Below are 25,532 nucleotides of genomic sequence, written 5' to 3'. Positions count from 1 at the left end.
CCCTAACTGATGACATATCTTCCTTGATGTCTATTTACTCATTTTTATACTGATATATGTACAATTTTTTTTGTACTGCTATAGGCCTCGTATTGGAAAGCATTTTCAGGAATTTATATAGTACTATTAGTTATATCAAATATTGCATTTAATAGTAAGTTAAAAAGAACAAATTAAGTTATACAATACAAGTATGAGTTCCATCACCAGAATATTAAAAGGAATTGTCTTTTTGCATTTTCATTGCAGGAATGTGATACAAATACATGCTGCAATTTAGAAGTTATTAACAAACACTGCCACTAAGATCCTATTTAGGTTACAGATTGCATAACTAAAGTGTTTTAAGGTAAGATGTGTCCTTCGAGAAATATCATTATAATTGAAAAGTCAGAATTAATTTTGTGTAAGCTACATAGTCCTAAAAGTGAATATTTATAAATCCACCCCCCTAAAAAAAATTAATAAGGGTCTAACCAAACAGGGATGTGATGTGGGGTCATCTACCCAGAGACAGGACTGGGATTCAATTCTTGTACTGTTGCATATTATGCGTGTACACCTTCAGTCCTCCCATAATAACATTCTAACACAGGATTACTGCACAGTGACCTGTGTAATAAATATGCAGTGTGCTTCAGTGCTGCTTGTGAAAATTCAGACCTGCGGAATTCAAGGGTAGCTGCTACTGAAGCTGCCTCTTGGACACTGAAGGATAAAGGATTTATATCTGCATAATGTCACAGGTTAAAATGTTCCAACTTTATCAGATGTCAGAGTGCTTCAGTCATTATACAAGAACCTTCCTCAAGGAAGTAAGTAAGGAAGGTGCTCAGTCATAAATCCCTAGTTGTTTTGTTTCCCTCATGTATTCCTGAATGAATATTACCTGTGACAGAAACAGAACTATGACCCTTGGATTTCCTGGCATCACCTTTTGTCATTGTCAGGCATATTAAAGAGTCATACAAGATCTAAAAAGTGGTGCTGATTTTTTTCACACGTCACAAAACTCTTGTATTGAATTTCAGGGGAAAAAGCCATACACTGTTTTCATATGAGTAATGATACAGGGTCATTAAACAATTCTGTCAGGTAGCATCAGGAAAAAAGAGAAACCGGTTGGTAAGTATGTAACACAGCTCATGCAACCTTGATCTCAAAGTACAGCTGAACATATCAAACTGTTCCAGAATCTGATCATTCTGGGGGGTCCATTTGAAGACTCGTAGATCTGCCTGAGAACTGTGCTATCAGAGAGCATCTTTTATAATTATATGATGTAATTGTGTTTTATTTGTTAGGACTTTAAAACTATACAAGCTACCATTAAGCAGGTACATTGATAGAACTAAAAGATGTGCATTTGTTTACCTGTAATAAAAGGATCAATAGAATGTGTCATTACAAATTTTACTTGGAAGTGAATTTCAGCCAGCTTTGACAACTTTAGAAAAGGTCTTTTCAGAGGTATCAAATCCAAAGAGCATATCTCTCAAGTTCTTTGCTCAAGAGTCACTGACAAATGCCATAACAACAGTAGAACAAAAATAAGGGTCATTTCTTTAAATATTATTCTAATTCACTTAAAAGGTTACTAGAACAACACGTTTTTTATCAACATTAATTTTTGGCAGAAAAAAAATGTTTGAAATTCTAGCAAATGGCATTAGTGACTGTGCATAATTCTCAGTGATTTACCAGAAAGTCAAACATCTTATGAAGGACAGGGCAAAAGTATAAGACAACATTAGGGATGTTCTGCAAAATCAGTGGTGTTTGCAAAATCAGTTTAGAATTATGAAAAAATGGGGTTTAGTAAGAGTAAGATCACCGTGATTGCTGCTCCCAAAGGACCAAGTAGTGTGTTTTTTATTATTTATTTTATTTTATTTTACTTTTGTTGACTGGTCTAGATGACTGTAGCATTTTTGTTAGTGAAGAGGCAGTATTCCAAATTAAGGAATTTGAACGTTAAAGAGTTGTGAAGTAATGATTGTGTGTGTGCGTGTGTGTGTGTCTGTATACTGAGTCAGGGTGTGAATGGTATGTATGTGTGTAACTGTGTGGGTTCGACGCCCACTGTCTGTAGTAATCAATGGGTGGCATGGATAGGAAGATTGTAGCTGAAGGGTATGCTGGTACTAGATGTGTGTATGATCCATGTGCGAATGTGTATGTCTGTGTGTGTGTTTCCTTGTGGATACATGTACCACTTATCCACACAGGATGATAGGAAGCTCACCTGAGTATTTGTTTAAACTATTTGAGTGTCTGATATGCATGTAAATTAGATAGTAATGCAATTCTGTGCCTTGAGGATTATGCATTACTACAAACTGCACTAAGCCAGGGCAGAACAATTCACCCAATGCGAGTAGCATGAGATGTGCTACTGTGAGGGATCTCAGTGAATTCCTTTCATGTAATATATCATTGCTATGGCTATGAGCCATGGGAATCTAACCATGACCAGTAATCAGAACAATTATTTTATTATTAACACATGGTCCATTTGTGGGTTTGGGAAAAGTAAAACATACTGGCTGTTTTCACTCTCGCTACTGTAATAGCAGTGGTTAGAGATGTGTATAAAGAGGTCATCAGAATGGAGGCCTACATGAAAGAGGAAGGAGAGAGTAAAAAGAAGTCCAATTCTTACAGGTCACATGACAATACCAAGCTGCACTTCAGAGTCACTAGGTTTATAGTGGAAGCTGGTATTAAGTAGGGCATGTACTCAGTTTCAGTTGCTAAAGCCTGCACCATTTACAAGTTTTCTGAGAAACCATCCCAGATGTATATGGCCCAAATCTTGTTGTCATGTCATCTATTTACTTGGCAGGCAAAGCTGAAGAACAGCACTTGTGACATAATAAATGTCAGTTACAAGTACTTTAACCGTCACAGTGAGCCATTAGACTAGACTCCAGATTTTGGGCACTGAGGGACAGCATACTGCAATATGACCTTGTTATACTGAGATTACTCAACTTTCAAGTTTGTTTCCAGCATTTTCATAAACATCTAATTTCCTTACCTTATGCCATTGAAGAACTGGATGAACTGACATGTCTGGGAGTGGACATCACTGACTGACAGCATGGGGTCTACTGTGAGACATGTATCATAGTAACCTCTGTTACTGTGAGACGTGTATCATAGTAACTTCTGTTACTTTGAGACATGTATCAAAGTAACCTGTGTTACTGTGAGATGCATATCATAGTAACCTCTGTTACTCTGAGACATGTATCATAGTAACCTCTGTTACTGTGAGATGCGTACCATACTAACCTCTATTACCATAAGACATACATCAAAGTAACCTCTGTTACTGTGCGACATGTGTCTGCACTACCAGCCTCAGCATGTTGCTATACCCATTCTGTATTTCACATTGCAGTGATTTGGAGTACAGCCTCCAGGAGGTGCTGAAGCTTTCAAACAGTGGTGGCAGGTCTTCAGTGAAGATATCACAGTGCCAATCATATTTGGAATTACATCAGAAATGTTTCAGATTTACGGCCTGGATAGTGATGTTTCATGATGGAAAATGGGAGGCAAATATACGGCAACAAAAAGTATGCTGAATTAAAAACAAAAAAATATATATTTTTTGCAGATAACACACTGGCATTAATCTGTGGAAACTTGTTTTCAAAAAAACATCATATGATGACAAAACAATCAGCTTGTTAAACATGACAACATAGCTCATCAAAACACAATGCCATAACCTATGGCCAAACAATATTCTCCAGAAGTGACTTATGCTACTGGTAAAAATGTCAGTAATCCATGTCCAGAAGATTCTGTAGGGAAGACTGTAGTACTCACCTTTGCATAAGTTGATTGGGTATGGAAACTAGTTTCATGGAATGCAATGTTATTAAAAGAAATGCTGTATAATTTTACATATAGACATACTTTTTACCAGTAGAATCATTGCTATGGTTAATGAACACTGTCGGAGATATCTCTGCATCTATGTGCCTGTTTCTGTACACATGGATTCTTTGGTCCAACACTATGAATTTCTTTTACTGTTCATAGGTTCAGAGGAGCTAGGCTAACAGCTCAAGAGCCTTTACAAGCCTAGCCGGTTTTACCCAGATTTTACACAATTTTCTATCCTTAGGGGAAAGATAGCAAAGGTCAGTAAGCAGGGTTTTGACAATTTTTACAGGCTCCCTCTGTCCATAAGGGACACGTGAACCACCCTCAGGAGTCAATTTGTGATTTCCCATCCATTGGTCCAGATTACACTTGAAGATGATCAGGGAAACATTTTACTTCATGTAAATTAGAAGCCTATTCCAGAGGAGGGGCAGTCTCTGGGACACATATCTGTCTCTCCAGCATGATCTATTCATGTCAGAGATCAGGTTTAGAATTTTAGAGCTGGTAACCCTTGTGCCGTTAGTTCTGCGAATATGCAACATTTCCATCAGGGCTTGGTCAGAGACTGCTTTGAAGGTCTGGCACAGATCACCCCACAGTAATCAGTAGGAAACTGAATAAAGTGATTGAGATTTTAATCAGTCCACATATGAGATGTTGATTATACCCTGTATTTTTTGGTGAGAAGCCTGTGAGGACACTCAAACTGTTGCAGATGCCTTGAGAGGTAATTGCCAAAGGGTTCATTATATTTGATTATTGGTCTGATGAGAGATGAGTACAGTGGCACTATGACATCTTCAGATTTGGATGTCATGCCCTTACCTATAAGCTGAGCCACATAGAAGGATTTACTCATCACAGTGGGCACATGGTGGTCAAAGTTCAGATTACTATCTATCTGAGTAACCAGATCTCTCACTACTGAGTCCACTGTTAGTGGGGTGCTATCAATGTTGTAATTTGCAGGGGTATTTGACTTCCCAAAGGGTATTATTATGCACTTCTTTGCATTTAGTTTGAAGCTATTGTTCTGACACCAATCATTAGACTGCATCAGACCTTTCTGTAGGATATCCAACATTGTTTGGAGAGTCAATGATTGCCCCCAAATTGCAGTCACCAGAAAATGTGGCCAGCCAAAGGCCATCTGCATTTGCCTTAACATCTGAGAAGTATATCCCAAACAGGAGGGGGCACAGCATTGAGCATGTGGCATTCCACTGCTGATTGGCCTCTTGATGGATGTGGATTCCCTCACTCTCTAAGCATGTGTCCAATCTGTGAGCCATTTATCTATCCATCTGGTGGGATTGAGGTTTATGCCCAAATTTGTTAGTTTATATATAATACCCAAGTGGGGTATTGTGTCAAATGCCTTGTCCAGATAAGGTACATTGTATGCACTGTCTTACCGTTTTCCATGGCCTTGGTGGTCACAAAGAAGTCCACCAGATTGAGCAGGCAGGACCTGCCCTTGTGAAGCTGAACTGGGTTGGGTCTAGAGTCTGGAGATTTCCTATGTAGTTGTTATTCAGTGCCATGCTTATCTTTTCCATAACCTTGCATATGAGGCTAGTCAGGCTTATGGTTTGGTAGATTCCTGGGTCCATTGAAGGTCCTCTCTTGCACAGAGGGATGACTGTTGCTTTACTGGGACAAAGCCTGCCTGGAGATTGTGATTAGCTAGAGATCTGAGTGGGTCTGCTAGGTCATGTTTCAAGCTATTTAATAGGTACCTGGGATTCCATCAGAGCCCATTGAGAGAGTGCGGTGATGACGTGTTTTTTTGTGATAACAGACAAAGGAATGGTATGGGGTATTTCATGGGGAGTGACTGGAAGTGACGAGGGGGTGAAATTTGAGATGAATTTATCAGCCAGCAGGTTGGCTATTAATTCTGGCTGAGTATAGGTAGTGCCATCTATAGCCAACGCAGCACATTGTTGAGTGATTCCCTTAAGATTTTTAGACATAACTAAAAATGCTTTGTGAATATCCTTTGCTTGGGAAGCTATTTTACTCTTGTATTTAGCTTTTGAAGACTTGAGTTGTTCCCTGATTTGCCTTTTGAGACTAATGAATGATTTTTTTCTGTTGTGCTCCCTCCCACTTATTTCTTGACAGGAATTTCTTCCTTCTGTTATAGTCTATGTATGCCATGGGTCCAGTAAGGTGACTTATTTTTCCAGCTAGACGTGAGTTTAGCTTGTCAGGTACTGATGTTTCTATGCAGTTGTTTAAGTGGTTGTACAGGGCATTCATGTATACTTCTGCATAGGCCTCCATGTTTTGGGGTTTGGGAGAACTTTAAAAATCACCTATGCTATCACTTAATAGAAGGTAATTTACCTTAGAAAATGTTTTAGGAACTGATGGGGGTTTTACTATTGCATTTATTTTAAAGGAGACCAAGTTATGATGTGATCTTATCAATGAGCATATTATGCTGGGGAGTGCAATGCTCCCCCATGTTTGTGAGCACTATGTCAAGGATATCTGAGCCCCTAGTGGGGGTACAGAGCAGCTGTTTCAGAGTATTTGCATTGACAAAGTCCAGGAATCTCTGAGCCTGCATGTCATGTATGTTTCCCAATTTATGGAGGGGTAGTTAAAGTCACCCATGAGTAATGTGTTGGGCAGAATGGCAAGTGATTCTAGTAACTTCAGGTATGTGGAGTGGTTATCATGGTTCATGGTTGAGGATCTATAGCTAGTCATGATATGGTGGGGGATTTTGGCTGTGGTTAGCTAGACAAGGAGTAGCTCAAGATAGTCATCCAGCTTGACCAATCTAAAGGTGTGATTTTTTTTATGTAAATGGAAACACCTCCTCCTTTCATTGTTACCTTTCCAGATGGTTGTTTGAATGTGTGATAGGCATTGTAGCCTTGCACTGCTGTGGTGCTTTCTGTAGCCTTGAGCCACTTTCTGTAACTGCAGATGTCCACATTCTCCAGGGTGAGGAGAGCTTCCAGGGAGTGCAGCTTCTTGTTAAGACTCCTAGCACTGGGCAGTAATACCTACAGCTTGACATTAGAATAATTTGTTTCATTGGTAGAACTATTGGTTTGCCACTGCCTAAAAAAGTCACTATGGGGGTGGCTAATGCCTTGGCCAGTATTCCTAGTTTCTCACTAACTAAATAATCCAGAATGTTAAAAGAATATATTATGTAATGTGATTTGAAAAAAAGGATCTTGTACTTCTTAGTTTCATATTCACATCATTAGCTATTAAACCAGTGGAGCTGCTTGGTAATCTAAATATGTTAGCAATATGTAAACAGCTCTCTGCTTAGTATCTTTGAAGACCAGTACTTCAAAAATTCAGACAAAACATTAAATTCTACATCTGTCTCTAGTTTACATTCAACATCCTGCTAATAAATCCTCATTACTTCCTACAATCAATATGGCTGGTACTCTTGTGTCACTGCCTCTGACATGTCTCAGAATTTGATGTATCAATTTGTTTCATTTTAGAAACACAAATAAGCAGCTAATTTTCATTTTTCTGTTCAATGATATGAATATTAATTTGAACACATTGTCTTTTTTCTACACATATTTACTAAACTATTTTCTAGCACAAATTAGATTAAAACACATTGAAACTTCATTGTATGTTTATAGCCACACCTGTTTTGGAAAATGGTGATGCCTTGTATGGCAGCGGTACTCCTGCTCTCGATGTGTGTTTTGTGCCTCTGTAATATCGTGTCAGTTTGTTGTATTTTGGGAGTCTGTTTTTGACTGGTCGGGTGTGTGACTGGATGCAGCTTTAATATCTAAATTGAAATGTTGTTGGACAGTTGCTCTTTTTGCTTTGTTTTTTTGGTGATAGTTGGTCTGGTCATGTACTTTTAGGCCTTGGAGAGTATGCTGAGTGTAGATGGAGGTGCTGATTGTGAATTCCAGATTGGATTTGTTAGATCGGAGGATTGCTGCATTGGAGACGGTGTTGGAGATGGAAATTGTGGCACTGGATGGAATTGGTAGCTATGTGGTGGTGTGGATTGTGAAGATTGGGAGGTGACCGTTGATCTGACAATGGCAGTTCAGGCCGTCATGTTGCGGCAGTATGCCGTGCTGCAGTAGCAGTATCCCAACTTTTGTCTTTCTACCAGATTTGATTAAATCTGATCTGAACTTTTCTGTTGTCAGAGGGGATTGCACTAGGACTTGAGTTGCTGTCGGTTGGAGATGAGTCAGTGGCAATGAGTATGGTGAAAGTGGCTGTAGTCACTGTCATGGAAGCTGTGTGCCTCAGACTCTTTGTTGTTTATGTTTACTGGTTCTGTGTTTATGTTTGTTTATGTTAGACATGAGCTTTGAGAAACGTAATTTCGTTCAGCTGTGCACTTGCTGTATGGTCTGAAAGACAATAAAATTTACTTGATACTTGATACTGTTCTATAAGGGGTTAATTCAGTTGCCCATTTTTTTTGTGTACCTCATGATCCTGTTTTTCATGCCCTTTACTGCTGCAATACATTCTCATTTTAATTCTTATTTTTCCTTTTTATTTGACTCACATTTTATAGCACACAACTCAGTTTCTTCACTTAATTCTTCTGTGGGTATTTGAATCACTTGCTCTGTATAAATCCTAAGCCTTTTGACAAAATCAAGGTTCTGTTCTACCTGAAACCTTAACGCTTTTATTATCCTAAACTAAATCTTTCATTCTGTGGTAGCAGCATAGCGTGCACGTGGGCATGCTAACCCTCTGCGTCATTATATCAAATGCTCACCCCAACCTGAAACACTGCTGTAGTTATTCAGCGTCGCTGAAAGTAAAGTAATTTGTGGTCCATCTAGCGAGACCGCGAGGACCTACAATACCTATTCCATCATGAAAACAGCGAGTCGGGCTGCTCAATCGCTGAACCCCAACTGTAAATCGTGTCTTTTTACCGAACTGTGGTGAAGTCATTTTACAGTACCACTAGCTGCGTTATTTGGCCTGTGCAGAGTGAGCGTGGGGGCTAGTAATTCCTACTGCAACATTGTTTAAGTGAGTCGGGCTCCTTAATCACTGAGCCCCTACTGAAAATTTGACTTATTTTACTTAAAAGTAGCTTTACCAAGAAATCACTTGATAACTGGGGACGCCAGATATCAGGCCTGTGTAGAGTGAGCGTGGGGGCAAGTAATTCTTATTGTAACTTTGTTTAAGTGAGTTGGGCTCCTTAAGCGCTGAGCCCCTACTGAAAATTAGACTTATTTTACTGAAAAGTAGCTTTACCAAGGAATTACTTGACAATTGGGGATCCCAGATTTCACTAACGGCCAACAATTATTGTAGCTCACCATTGCAATGTACATTTTTCTTTGAACCCTATACTCGAATGTCAAATACTATTACAAAATGTTTAATCAAGCAAAGTGATATACCTGTTTTTCTTATTACTGTATATTCTAAATAGGTTTTATCTTTTTCCTCTCCAATGTTCAATGTTTTGCACCTAGTATTTCAGTGATACTGTTATTGAGAAATGCTGATGCACTGTTATTAGTTTTGCTTCCAGCTACTAAGCTCTAATTCACTCACTATCTCTCTCCCTCATTACCTTATAACAGAGTGGTCAACTGTGTAACTCCAGCAAACCTTTTTTCCTGCCTACCATCCTCCTGGGAATAAAGGAACCTCAAAACTGAGCCCATACCTTTCACTATCAAGAGGAACCGACTTACTTTGAGAACTTAAGTATGCTACGTTTCCTTGCTTGACCAGACTTACTCTATTTTTGTATCTCAGGTTAAGCATCCCTCCTGTACTACCAACAGCCTACAGATTTCCCCATCCACATTATATACCTCAATTTAATTTCTATCTTAATCTACATCAACTATTCTTGTTTGCTAGCACATCACACTCCTTCCCCATTTCCCCCTTTGTACCTAGCCCCTTGCTCTAGTGTCTGTCCCTGCAACCATACAACTGGCCACAAGGTGGCACCCCTATTATTTTTTCTCCTGTTCTTTCCCTTTTCCTACTCTTATGCTTAGCTTCTGCCTCCCTAAACCTTTCTTATCTGTCCTTTAACTGCAGCTTTTTCCAGAACTGCCTTTTAACCTAACCTCTCTTACCTTACCTTACCTTTATTCCTCTTACTCTAGCTCCTCTATATTTTTATTCAACACATTAGATGACTCACTAATACGTTCTCTAACCTACTAACTTACCTGTTAGTTCTTCCCTTTCACTGATTGTTTCCTGCTGAACTCCACTCTCTTGTGTCTTCCTGCTCCGTTCGCCCTGCGGGCTCACTCCACTCCTCTCCCTGCCCCCAAATTCCACCCGCCCCTAGCACCTCTACATTTATTCCCACATAACCACACCCACCACAATCCGTAGCCAATCAGAACTTGCTCCTCTCTCCACCCACTCCATAGTCATCTCCTCCCTCACCCACCCTCTCTACTTTGAACACTTACCTATTTTATACAGTCTCTTACCCATCTCAACATGTCCTACACTCACCTTCCTCTCCTACTACTAACTGTTCTAACTATTCTTTCCTCTACCTACCTAATAACCTACTATGAGCAACCTTTAAATCCTGCTGTTAGCATTCCACACAGACACACCCTAGCTATCCCCCCATCTACACTCACAACCCATCTTAGTCCCATATACTTCAACTCATACCTTGAACCTAAATATCATCGTCTCTCACACATCAAATACCTTATTCTTAGACACACAAAACACTTGTACTGCTTCAAACCCACACAATTAACTCACCTTATTCAAGGTTTATCATTAATTGATGGGGACATCCACCCCAACCCAGGCCCAAATACCTTCATACTATCCCCTAACTCCCAACAAATGAAAACTACGCCTACACCACATTATAAACCTGCTAAATCTCTCACAATAGCTCATCTTAACATCCGTAGCATTTGCAACAAACTTCCAGCTCTTCACGCCCTTCTAGAAGTCCAACAATTTGACATTCTCTGTCTTACCGAAACCTGGCTCAAACCCACAATAAAAGATAATGAAATCACCCCCCCGGCTATAACATCCTAAGACAAGACCGTCTTAATAAAAAAGGTGGCGGAGTAGCTATACTCTTTAAAACTGGTCTGGAAGTAAACAAATCAGCCCAAACCCCTCCATATGACACCAACACTGAACTTATTATTTCCAAACTCTCCCTTAACCCACACAAAACTGTTAACATTGTCTGCGTCTATCTTCCCCCAGGCAACAATCCCCCCATATTAGAAGACCTACTTGACTGGTTTTCAACTAATCTCCTTCAAGAAACAATATTATTAGGTGACTTCAATATTGATTGGAATGTATGTAAACAAACTAATCCATCCACCCTTATCAACCTGCATGGATTCTACCAAACCATTAACTCCACAACTAGAATAAATAAAAACAATAACAAAGATACCATACTCGACTGGATCTTGACAAACAGTCCCCAACAAAAGTATTCAACAGGTACCCTCCCAGATGACCTTAGTGACCACTCTCTCACATACATCATTAGGCACAAAACTCACCTAACAACACCTCCCCTAATTCGCTTATCTCGCAGCAAAAAACATTTTGACCCCCTTCAGTTTCAAAATGAACTTAGCCTGGTTAACTGGTCTCCTCTAAAAACTCTCCCAATAGACGACGCTGTTAACCACTTTAATAAAACCTTTCTTACTATTTTATATCATCATGCCCCCATGCGATCTATTCGCATGAAATATAAGACAGCCCAATGGCTTACAACCAACACTAAACAACTAATCCTTAGTAGGAATAAGGCCTGGACTAAATGGCGAACCTCTAAAGACCCCGTTGATCACCTTAGCTACAAACAATAAAGGAACATAACAAAGTTAGCTATCATAAAAGATAAAAAGAACTTTTACACCCAGTTACAGCAATCCTCCCACCACCATCCACACAAATTTTGGAAATCTATTAACACACTTCTATCCCCCGGCAAAGTTAAAACTCCCAATCCACTAGGCTCCTGCCCTGACTCTCCCTTACAAACAGCAAATGCATTCAATAACTTCTTTACTTCAACAATACTTAAACTGGCCAGCCAACAAAGCCCTGACCCCTCTTTATTAGGTAGCCCAAGCTTCACTCCCCCACTTATGCAACTTAAACCCATACCCACCTCCTATATTCTAAATTTACTTCAAAAACTTAAAGCTTCTACCCCCTCAGCCGACAAATTGCCAGCCGAATATCTCCAGCTAGGTGCCAAAGCTATTGCCTACCCTATCTCTATACTAATAAACAGAACCATAAAAGAAAGTACCATACCTTCACTCTGGAAAATCTCACACATCATCCAGCTCTTCAAAGGGGGCGATTCATTTGAGTACTCTAACTACCACCCTATAGCGCTGCTATCTCCTATTGCAAAAATAATGGAGAAATGCATCTATAAACAGTTACTAAATCACCTCCTATCTAATAATCTCCTCGCTAACTGCCAACATGGCTTTCATCCTTACCATAGTACTACCACAGCCTTATTATCCTTTATTGACTCCATTAATATTAACCGGAATAGCAATCTTCTTTCATCAGCATTCTTTGTAGACCTGTCAAAAGCCTTTGATATGGTGAATCACCAACTCCTCCTACATTGTTTAAAATCTCTCTCTCTCGATAATCTTGCCTTAAGCTGGTTCACTTCCTATCTTCAAAATCGGAAACAAGCTGTTTTATGGAACAACAATCTTTCAGAACTTCTCCCCACCACTTTAGGAGTCCCTCAGGGCTCCATCTTAGGTCCTATTTTATTTTCCATCTTTATTAATGACCTGCATCTTGCCACCCCCCTAACTACTTGTATTCAGTACGCCGATGACACCACCATCATTTGCTCTGCCACTAACCAAGCTGACCTTCACTACCTTACCCAAAAGACATTCACCACTATTGAGCAATGGTTCTCCAATCACTGTCTTCTCTTAAACCCTAAGAAAACTAAACTTCTCCTCTTTTTACCCACACACCTGTCTCCCTCTATTAATTTCACAATTACTTCTAACAATGGCACCCTTATCTCTCCTGACCAAACAACCAAACTTTTGGGTATTACTATTGACAACCTACTAAAATTTGATTTTCATAGCAACTCCAACATAAAAGCAACTAATAGAAAATTAGGTTCTCTCTATAGAATCAGAACTTTCCTAACTCCTGAAGCAAGAACTACCATAGCTAGAACACATCTTATCTCTACTCTACTATATGCTTCCCCCATATATACTAATCTCTCTAAACATAACATAAACAAGCTTACAGCAGCCTACAACAACATTGCCAGATTTGCCGCTGCCTCTCCATATAAAACACATCACTGTCTGAACCTCTCTAACCTAGGATGGCTGGAATTACCCCACCTAATTCAGTACTATCAGCTTACAATTGCCCATAAAGCCCTTTACCACCCTGACAATATACCAATGCTCACCACCCTTATAAAACCCTACAACAACTTAAAAGCCCTACGCTCTTCTAATAAAATACTGATTCAAACTTCTCTATCAAAGAACACAGCAGGTGACTCCATATTTTCCAACTCAATTGGTAAAATTTGGAATCAACTTCCTCCAGACCTTATAGCCCAGACTTCCATCACACTATTTAAAACTAAATTGAAACACTTTCTTACTAATCACTGGCTTTGCTCTTGCATCAACCCTAGCTGATCTAGCTGCTCTTCTACCTCCTATCTTCTCCTATTTTCCTTAAACTTTCTCCCAAATCCATTTCTTCAATTTATTTTTTCATTTCTACTTGAGAAATGACTATCTCAAGTACATACTATACTTTTCTAGTAACACTTTTGATAACTTTTAAACAACTTAAATACTTCTCTCACTTTTTCCTCACCTCTACTTAAGTAACTTCCTTGTCTCTTAATCCCCCTTTTTTTGAACTTCCTGAAATTGTTGTTTAATCCCTTGCTTATTTGTGATGCATATGCTTTGTGTATTTTGTATTTACTGTTTTGTTACCATGTTGTAGATAGCGGAGCTTTTCTCCTCGGGCCTCCACTGAAAATGGAGATGTATCCAGTTGGACTAGCCCGGTTAACAAATGTAAAATAAAATAAATAAAATAAATAAATAAAATCAAATTATGTCCTCACATTTCAAACAAATGTTCATATCTCTGGAATCATAGGATTATTAAAGAAGTATAAATGGCAAACTCCTCAGCACAAACTATTTTTATAGTGGTCATCATCATTCTCTTTCGGCTTTTCCCGTTAGGGGTCGCCACAGCGGATCATCTCTTTCCATTTCTTCCTATCCTCTGCATCTTGCTCTGTCACACCAACCGCCTGCATGTCCTCTCACCACGTCCATAAACCTTATCTTAGGCCTTCCTCTATTCCTCTTACCTGGCAGCTCCATCCTTAGCATCTTTTTCCCAATATACCCATCATCCCTCCTCAGCACATGCCCAAACCAACGCAATCTCGTCTCTCTTGCTTTGTCTCCAAACTGTCCAACATGAGCTGACCCTCTAATATACCGATTCCTAATCCTATCCATCCTAGTCACACCGATTGCAAATCTTAACATCTTTAACTCTGCCACATCCAGCTCTGACTCCTGCCTTTTTGTCAATGCCACTGTCTCCAACCCATATAACATAGCTGGTCTCACTACACTCTTGTAGACCTTCCTTTCACTCTTATGGATACCCGCCTGTCACAAATCACTCCTGACACTCTTCTCCACCCATTCCACCCTGCCTGTACTCTCTTCTTCACCTCTCTTCCACATTCACCATTACTCTGAACTGTTGATCCCAAGTACTTAAACTTCGCCCACCTTACCAACTCTACTCCCTGCATCCTCACCATTCCTCTACCCTCCCTCTCATTTACACACATATATTCTGTCTTAGCCCTGCTGACCTCATTCCTCTGCTCTCTAGAGCATATCTCCACCTCTCCAGAGTCTCCTCAACCTGATTCCTACTCTCACTACAGATCACAATGTCATCTGCAAACATCATAGTCCACGGGCCTCCTGTCTGATCTCATCTGTCAACCTGTCCATCACCACTGCAAATAAGAAAGGACTCAGAGCTGATCCTTGATGTAATCCCACCTCCACCTTAAACGGATCTGTCACTCCCACTGCAGTCCTCACCACTGTCACACTACCCTACATATCCTGTACCACTTCTCTGCCACTCCCGACTTCCTCATACAATACCACAACTCTTCTCTAGGCACCCTGTCATATGCTTTCTCCAAGTCTACAAAGACGAATGCAACTCCTTCTGACCTTCTCTGTATTTCTCCATCAACACTCTCAGAGCAAACATTGCATCTGTAGTGCTCTTTCCTGGCATGAAACCATACTGCTGATCACTAATCATCACCTCCTTCTTAACCTTGCTTCCACTACTCTTTCCCATAACTTCAAGCTGTGACTAATCAGTTTTATCCCTCTGTAGTTACTGCAGCTCTGCACATCACCCTTATTCTTAAAGATAGGTACCAAAACACTTTTTCTCCACTCCTCAGGCATCCTCTGACTTTCCAAAATTTCATTAAACAATCTAGTTAGAAATTCCACTGCCATTTCTCCTAAGCACCTCCATGCTTCCATTGGTATGTCATCTGGGCCAACAGCCTTTCCATTCTTCATCCTCTTCATAGCTGCCCTTACTTCCTCCTTGCTAATCTGTTTCACTTCCTGATTCACTATCCCCACATCATCCAACCTTCTCTCTCTCTCATCAGCCTCTCAAAAAATACTATTTTTATAGTGGTAGTATTCTTAAACTGAATTTTATAAGTCACAGTAAACACAGTAACAATCACATTTGTAATATTTTGTAAACAACTTACAATATTTTAGCAATCATTCAAGTTATACTGTCAGCAACATTTTATTCATCTAGCTGAGAGCTTTCATATGAGGCTAAGGAGTTCTATCTTTGTTACTTGGCTATTGAGATATATAGAAAAATGTGAAAATGTTATCTATATTAATATAATAAAAAAACAACAGTTAATATCTCTGTACCTACACTAGACAGAGGTCAAATATTAATTCAGTTGAGTTTGCCATTGTGTAAGGTTTAAGATGAAATCATTTAAAACCTTGTACATAGCATGGTTTTGGAATTATTGATGCAAATATGAGCAATCAATATTTGACACCTAGAGGCGTGAGTAGGAGTTAACTGCAGATGCACCTGGAGGCATCACTCAGATGGAATGAGATAAGGCAAATTCCTTACAATTTCACAATAATTCCTGAACCTGTTGAGTACCTCTTGCTCTTATACCCTACAAAACACAAATAACCACACCAGCATAGCCATGTGACCAACATGTATTGCCAGACCATACAAAACCATCATATAAAACAGTTTAAATGTAAAATGCAGTGTAACAAATAAATGCATTTTAGAATTCAAGCAAGACTGGCAGATCTGCAGACTGCTCACCCTTAGAATATCTATAAGGCAATGAAAACCAAATAGGTGCCGCTATAGATCCAAAGGTCCACTCATCAACACAAAAAGCAGCCTGAAAAGATGTAAAAACAATACACAAGTAGATACCACCACGATAAGTAAAATAAACTGAGCAGCAAAATTTCAGTACATTTATTGTAATTATATCTATAAGGCAATATAACCATCATAATGGTATTAATACATCACGATAACAACATACAATTTAGGAACTTAGCAGCATTTCAGACTGCTCACCCCATGAGAGTTGTAGGAACTTGGCAGCATTTCAAACTGCTCACCCCATGAGAGTTGCGTTACAGACCACTCGCTCTCACCTTAGAACATAACTGGGTTCTCCACAGGAGCACATTCCTTACTGCTCACTCCTGATATGCATTCTTTCGCTTCACTAAGGAAAAGGGGGAAAATGACTTCTATACCATGAACTGCCTACAATGCTGCACAGCAGCCTGCTTCCTCCATGAACCGCCTACGAGGCTGCACAGCAGCCTGCTTCCTCCATGAACCGCCTACGAGGCTGCACAGCAGCCTGCTTCCTCCATGAACCGCCTACGAGGCTGCACAGCAGCCTGCTTCCTCCATGAACTGCCTACAATGCTGCACAGCAGCCTGCTTCCTCCATGAACTGCCTACAATGCTGCACAGCAGCCTGCTTCCTCCATGAACTGCCTACAATGCTGCACAGCAGCCTGCTTCCTCCATGAACTGCCTACAATGCTGCACAGCAGCCTGCTTCCTCCATGAACTGCCTACAATGCTGCACAGCAGCCTGCTTCCTCCATGAACCGCCTACGAGGCTGCCCAGTAGCCTGCTCTCCCCTTCCCAATGATCTCCTTCCATCCACCTCCCATTAATCACCCTACAGTCATCGCTTTCAAAAACAATGACAAGCGCTGCTGAAAAGATCCAAGCCAACATCAGTAAGATGGACACCACCTTTCTTGAAACACATACTATGACTATCCACAAAATCCCAGTGCGCTATCATGAAATAACCAAGAGATGACACTGCTCTGGCTAGCCTATGTTTAGTAAAATGCCTCTCCACCTTAGCATCATATTTACCAACTGCCCGTTGCCAGAAAAGTCTTGGCAATATTTCCCACCAGGCCACCAATTCTCTTAGAAATGTTTGTTGCACTACTACTACTAAATCTTTAATGATGGAAGATAACAGCTTCCTCTTTGGAACTGTAGCAAAATCTTTACTCCTTAGATGAATCAAAACAATTTTAACCTTAACTACATCTCTCAAAGAATCCAAACCCAGCAATAACCCTCTCAATAGCTGAAAACCTTCTGAAAGGTCTGATTGCAGCTTTCTTAGCCACCGAAAACTCAAAGGAATGACAAATAATCAGTTTCTTCTTGGGCCCTTTAAGGAATAAAATAACACATATCAAGAACATTAAAAAGATTATACTCTTACCTTAAGTAACATTTATATGTCTCAGAAACATATCTGCCTTTCCTTGTAATGATCTCAGTAGACTTATCTTTACTAGCCAAGTCGGTTCTTCTATCTATATGAAAGGGGTGTGAAGAATATTTACCCCAAACAATATCTTGGTTTCCCAAAACCTCACTACTCCTCAATGCACCATGATACAGATATAGACAATGTAGCCCATAAATCATACATCTTTCTGGCACCTGTAACTACAAACCTTTCAAAACTACTTTCAAAAGGTGTCTGCCACAGGCATCCTGCTGTCAATTGTAGGACTTCTAAATCTCTTCCACCCCTTCAACATCCTACCAATCTTCAGATGCTTAGTCACATCGTACTCGTCCACCAATATGGCTGCCTCCCATGATGACACCAAATGTACTCTCATCATTCTAAAAGAACTACCTTTCCCCATTAAAAAACACCAACTTCTTGAACAATAGCTGCACTCTTTTTCTGTTTGCTGACTTTTTAGCCAAAAGTTTTAAGACAGCCTCATTGTCTGAATAGAAAAATACTTTCTTATTGGCCAGCTCACCCTTCCATACAACCATGGCTAGTCAAAAGCATTAATTATAAAAAGGTAATGCCTCTCCTTACCTCATTCCAGTTTGAAGGCCAGGCCAAGAAAAATCATTTTCTTTTAAAGTAGGTCCCCATCATCAACCCCCAGCTGCATCTGTATCTAGCTGTAAATCAAAGGACAAGATCCGGTCTTCTCCCCACATGACTATCCCATTAAAGTGTACTAAAAAAATTATTCCAAACTACCAAAATTCTCTCTAACCATCTTGGGCAATTTAATCCAGTGATGCTTTATCTTCCTACCCCACAAAACGTCCATCATAGATCTGGTAAATGCTCTTCCCAGGCCCATAACTATGCAAGTAAAGTTCAACAACCTGAGCAACTCCATTACCTCCCAGACTCTCACTTTTGATTTCCTCAAAACCTCATTGATCTGTTCCCTCAACCTGGTAAGCTTGTCCTCAGTGAGACAAAACTGTCCCTGCACATGTCTGCAATAAACCTAAAAATTTTAAGGCTTTTCCTAGTTACTCTTACTTATCACTAGCTAGTGGAACTCCACAAATTCACAGAAATATACAAAAGCCTGCGGATCCTCTTATATACCTTTCTTAACTTCCCCTGTCAACAAAGAATCATCCAGGTACCTCCTTGGACCCTGCTACCCTCCTATGCCAGATCCAGTGTGGAACTAAACTAAAGTTCTCAAAAGCAGAGCACACTACCGAGCACCCCATGGGCATAGGTTTATCAGAGTAAAAGCTAAACCATTGCCTCATCCATAACATTGGCCAATCTTCTGTTCTAATGACAGCAGGTGAAATACTGACACAATGTCAAGCTTCACCAGCCATGGGTCCCAGAATGAGCATAGAATTACATCAGCATCATCCAAGGATGTGTATTGCACTTTCATAGCCTCTTTATGAATGAAATCATTCAAAGACAGACCTTCTGGATAGCATAGGTGATGAATTAAACAAAATTTATCTGACCGCTTCTTGGGCACCAACCCTATTGGTGAAATCCAGTAATCCAGAAATGGCGGTCATTCAAACAGACCAAATACCAATCTGGCCTAGACCTCTTTGTCCAGCAAGCCAAAATCAATGTCTTCTTTCCCTTTTATTGATCTGAGATTATCACAAACCTGCCTACACCCTCCAGCTATTAATTTAATAGGAACCCTTGAATAAACCCCCTAACCAGTTCTTCTACAATAGTTCTGTTATGGTACCCTGCCAAACAAAACTCCAGTCTCTTATCAGAGAATGACATGACAAGTCACCTAAACCCTCCCTGAAAGGGAGGTTGACTACTCTGACCTCTAAACAAGCCCCTCCCCATCAGACTACTCTTCCATACTACAAACTGCCAATGTTCCTCCTGTGGCCCCAAAGAAACACAATTCCCTTACCTGACTCCTTTCACCTGCAGTGAAGCCCAGTGTGTGGGCCTCCACACTGTGAACAAGAATGTGTAAACCTGCACATAGTCTAAGTACACCTACCTGCATTAAAGACTCAGCACACTCCAGGCCTGCTTGACCACTCCTCCATCATGGCTCTGTTGAATATTCCTGGCTTGTCAATCATTATCCAATACCAAGCATCCATCTGGAGGCACTCCCAGTAAAGGAAAGAGTCAACTGCCTTAAGCTCCCTAAATTGCAGGTCATACCACAACCAGGCATTATCCTCTCTCAAACTCTGTGCTTCCATGATCATCAGGAAATAAGCTATCAGTGCAAATCCTGGGACAGATCATACTCCAAGATCACAGCCATATAATACATATACTCTAAAACCCAATTATCACATGATTTCAACCAGAAACAACTGTGTCATCTCTTCCCTAATGCTGCCAATGCCACTGTTAAGTCCTTGGCCCCTTGCACCTCCATTTACCTGTCTGCAAATGATCAAGTCAGCAAATCCCCCTCTCCATGTCTTCTAGTTTACCACTGCTGAAATATGCGGCATTATATAAATGCCATTTCCCCTGTTAAGAATGCAAACTCACCTATCTAGCTCCCAGCCTGCATGCAAGACTTAACTTTACCCCCTAATCCCAAAATTGCTCGCTCAAAGGGAGACTGGGGAAAAGTGGGGCTACCACTGCCTGTTACTCCTCATCTACACTGTCCCCAAGGGGTCCATTGCTCTTGCTGTTATCACCTAGTCTCTGCAGAGTAGCCTCATTCAGCAACTTCAGCAGCTGCTCTCTCTATGTACTCCCCAGTCCTTGTCATGCTCGCACCAAACCCCAACAATCCTGCACTAATTTAAATTTCTACAAGTTTTAAACAATACATTGTTACCTGCTGTGCTCTGTGGAGCTGTCACGTCATGCACCGACTCAGCGGCCTGACTTCCAGTTATTTCCTTCTCTGCATCTTTGGCCTCTCTGATAACCTACCTGCTTCTTTCACTCCTCTCTTCCCTTCTTCCACCCTCTCACACTGGATAACAATGCTTCCAGCTCACCAGATGGCTGCTGTGCCAATGCCTCCTGAATTAGAGACACTGCCTGCAATGCTATTGCCTCTCATTCTTCCGGATGTCTGCCATCAAAGTCTCCCTGCAAGTAATGAAAAACACAATAGTTAATAATTAAATTAAGCCTCCCTAAAAAAATGCTTCTTACCCTAAAGCCCTCTCCCTATAATAATAAACCTGTATATCCTTCTCTTTTCCTCATCAAGAACCGTTCTCCCCCTTTTTTGAACCAGCTGAATCTCTAAAAAGCCCATCCATCCTTTTTTCATGGGGGGGGGGTCTGCCTGGACAACCTGACACCTAGAGCAACCCATGACACTCTCATGATAAGCAAGAGCCACCTGATTAAAAAACTCACCTGAGATCAAGCAGTATGGATTTAAGGACTACCATAATTACCAGCTGCACCCGTCCAGACCAAGGACTCCCTCACCAAACCCTGGTACAACTTTAAACCCTTGCCCTCATTTCCACTTAATTCATTCCCTCCAATGGAGCTCTGGAAGTTTGCACTGTAACTTCAAATGGGAAGAGCCTAAGCTTTTTGACAGAATCAAGTTATGTCCTCCAATTTCAAACAAGTATTCATATCTCTGGAATCATAGGGTTTACTAAAAAATGTAAATGGCAAAGTCTTCAGTGCAAACTATTTTTATAGTGGCAGTGTTCTTTACCTTCTAGGTCTTAAACTGGATTTTATAAGTCACAGTAAACATAGTAACTATTAAGTTTGTAACATTCTGTGAACGACTTATAATGTTTCAACAACCATTCAAGTTACACTCACATACTATCAGCAGTATTTTGTCACTGACTATAAGCTTTAGTATGAAGCTAAGCAGTTCTGCTGTGCTACTTGGTTGCTGAGATATTTAGGCAAACATGACAATTTTGATAACAAAAATAAAAATGATAAGAAAAACAATTAATTTAACTTTAACTGCACTAGACAGAGGTCAAATATCAATATGGTTGTGTTTTATTTATTTATTTATTTATTTATTTCCAGTTTGATAACCGGGGAAGTCCACTGGGCCCGAAAGCCCGTTTTCAGTGGAGGCCCGGGGAGAAAAGCTCCATGATAATACATTACATACAAAAACACAGCAGAAAAACTCTAAACTAATACATTACACACAAAAACACACTCTGTTCTAATAGCATAATACTTTAACAATTTCCAAACAAGAATGAGGTGCCTCGGGCACTATACATAAGAAAATGATAGTAATTATAAAAATAAAATAAAATATTAATGCAACTGTAAAGTTAGTAAAGTAGGAAAGGAAAAGGAAATTATAGATAGTTTGAATGCAAGAGCAGGGAAGCATGAGAAGAACGAAGAAGAAGCAAAGAAATTAAAAGAGAGGTGTCCAGAAGAGGATAGAAAAAGAACAGATAAACTAATGTTCATTTTGTGATTGAGTGCAGGAGAACACCTTGAGAAAAAGGCAAAAGATTTAAAGGTGAGAGTAAGCATACAAGTGGGCAGAGGGATGAGAGCACTTGAAGGAGGAGATAATGAAGAAGAGAGGGGAGCTAGGGAGAGTGTCAGAAAAAGGGGAACCGGGAGGGGGATGGAACTAGGATATATTGAGATCTAGGTAGGAAGTATACAATTACATTTCCAATTTTGGAAGAGGTGAGAATGGAGAAGAGATTTAAAGTGTTCATAGTTTGTATGTTTGCCATTGTGTAAGCTATAGATGAAATCTTTTAATACGCTGTATGTAACATGGTTTTGGAATTAGTAATGCAAATATGAATAGGCAATATTTAATGCCTGGAGGCACTAGTAGGATATAATACCTGGAGGCATCACCTGGCTGCAATGAGTTACATATTACCTATTTTTTTTTTTTGCATAACCTCCTGTCTACCCCTTCCCAATGAGACTGCTGTCTCCCACCTGACTCTTCACCCTATGGCCCTGACCCCACTAAATTCCAGATTGTTATAGGGTCATAGGAGGTCACTAGGCTAGTGGACCTAGAGTCTTTATAAGCCTGGCCATGTTAATCCCGGGTTGCCCCAATTGTCCTTGGTTAGATGGATGCACTTTACAGATCAACACCGGATACCTTAGTCTGTGAGGGACATGGGTGCCAACCCCGGGGTGAATTTGTCTAGGTTGCTCTTGAATAGGGTCATTGAGAGATTATTCCAGAGAAGTGTCAATCTCTGGGAGACATACTTGTCTCCCTAGCATGTTATATTAATGTCACTTGGAAGGTTGAGATCCTTAGAGTGAGTGACTCTAGTGCCATTTAATTTGCAGATGTAGCAGTATTTCCATCAGGTCAGGGTCAGAGACTACACTGTAGGCCAGGCACAAGTTGCTTCTCAGTAGCCTATATGATACAGAGTACAGTGACAGAGCATCAGTCTATCCACTTAGGCCATGGTTTGGAGGCCCTATATCTTTTTAGTGAGAAACCTCTGGTGTCTCTCCAGTTGCTTCAGGTGGCTGGTGTGACACATGCAGAAGGGAGAATAGTTCTTTATTAATGGTCTGATTAGGGTCGAGTAAAGAGGGGTTATGTAATGTAGCTGTTTTAAAAATAATTTCTTCTTCATCTTCTCCTTTAATTTAAACTCACTGTCCCACTACCTCTTCTGGCACAGGAATGGTTCAGCCCAGGCCCAGTACAGCATGCTAACATAAAGGCCTTGACACCATCTTCTTGCATTGCCATGAGGCTATCAAGAGCTGCTCTGCATTCCAAAGGCCTCCTAGACCACAGGTCTAACAACCAGAGAGACACCCAGTTAGTACTTGCTCCAGGGTCTATATTATATTGTCAAAGGTTCAATTCAGCGAACCTCAGTTCATCGACCCTAAAACAGCAAATGTTCACTTAAGTGAATGTTCACATCTGCAAATGTTTTACCCAGGAAAGTTAGTTGACTAACAATTCGAAGTATACACACACAGCAGTATATCAAACCCACCCTGATTGGGGGCTGCGCCAAGATTTGCCAGCTAACTCCATTCCCTGGGTAAAACATTCACAGCTGTAAACATTCACTTACGTGAATGTTCACTGTTTTGGTTTCAGTCAATGGAAGTTTGCTGAGTTGACCTTTGACAAAATAATATAGACCCCACTTGCTCCATGGCTACCCTACCAAGACTGGCTACCACCTCAAGCAGCCAAGCAGTTACCAAATCAACTGCATCTCCTCAAGTAACCAGCGAAGGAGTTAGAAAAGTACATGTATTTTTTTTTTGTTTTTTTAAAGAAAATGATCAGTGTCTGAGATGAGAAAGGAGGGAGGCTTGCCTACACAACTATTAATGAGGAAGAGGAAGGTTGTGGCAAGGGAACATGTGCTTGAAGGAACTTCTACTGTCTGCCTTAAACCACAAGGCAGTATAACCAATAATTAAAATATATTTTATGCTTTGTCTTTTATTTAGACATCCCGGCTCCCACACATCTCCTGCACCTCCCCACCTACTTCCCCACTTAAGGCTCCAAAGTGTGACCTGCCAAAATTGGCCTCTTTCTTCTTCCATGTCTTTTTTTTAACTTAACCAAATACCTACCCCTTCCCAACTTACCTAGAGTCTGAATTCACTACACTTACATGTCCTCCTACTGACAGCCCTTAGTACCTGCACCTGGCCTGGCTGTTAGTCACTTGGTGTGAGGAGTTCTGTTGTCTGCAAATTAGACCCATGCCAAAGAGAATAACAATTCAATCCCTTCCCTTTAAATACTACAGACCCCACCGTTATCTAAAATACCTTACTTCACTTCCTATTTTCTGCCATACTGCTACTAACACCATCATCTCCTTATCAATTAACCTACATTCCTCACCAGGTATGCATTTCTGAACCAAACTTTCTGCCTGATAAACCTTTATTATTTCTAATTGCTCCTATAGTATCTCTGTCCTCATCAAGAAAAGTAAATGAGTTAGATATCTTTAAGTCTTCTTATCCAGCAATATGCAGACTGTAACTTTTGTGGGTTTGTGCCTGTTCCATTCAAATTGAGGAAAAATCTAAATTTCAAGTTCAAATCTTAGACATGGAAATTCAATAACATTTATTGTAATACAATAACAATACATTCACATTTGCAAATCCTACCTATCCATTCTGCAAGACAGTTACAGTAACATTAAAATTAATATAATAAAGTTAATTTATATTAAACAGTCCTGGAGCAGCAGTTAGTGTTGTCGCCTCACAGCAAGAGGTTCTCTCATTCGATTCTCAGCTGGAGCACCTTCTGTGTGGAGTCTGCATGTCCACCTCGCGGTCGAGTGACGTTTAAAGACATGCAGGGAGGTGCGTGCATGAATGGGTGTGCCTTCTTTGAAGGTTGGGTGTTGGGTTGGCACCTCGGCACCGTAAAAATCCACTGCCAATCATTAGCAGACCGGAGTTCTGCTGTGGTGACCCCTAACTGGAAAAAGCCGAAATACATTACTTTTTATTTATATTAAACAGTCCTACTCATCCATTCCTCAATCAGTACATCCAAAACTAGTGCCAAACAAAATACATTCAAATAAAAATATAAAAACAAAAAAGTCCTCAAATGTTCACATTATACCTCCCTCATTAATTCAGCGTCAGTCCTGAAATAACAACTCTCAAGGTAATTGAATAGTCATCTTGAAGTATGAAGCT

At 40.3% G+C, this 25,532-nt stretch overlaps 1 protein-coding gene and 1 pseudogene across 2 annotated transcripts in view; one reads left to right on the top strand and one right to left on the bottom strand.

Annotated features, from left to right (window-relative positions):
• The window catches only part of LMNTD1 (lamin tail domain containing 1), a 1,453,405-nt gene that overhangs the window by 742,968 nt on the left and 684,905 nt on the right, over nucleotides 1–25,532 (bottom strand). The gene's annotated exons all lie outside the window — the stretch shown is intronic.
• LOC122815965 lies at nucleotides 2,609–3,550 on the top strand (annotated as a pseudogene).

This window comes from Protopterus annectens, chromosome 11.part0, assembly GCF_019279795.1.
Source record: "Protopterus annectens isolate FY-2018-M chromosome 11.part0, PAN1.0, whole genome shotgun sequence".
In the NCBI taxonomy this organism is placed as follows: Eukaryota; Metazoa; Chordata; order Ceratodontiformes; family Protopteridae; genus Protopterus; species Protopterus annectens.
The sequence above is the reverse complement of the archived record's forward strand: the minus strand, read 5'-3'. Positions and strand labels throughout refer to the sequence as shown.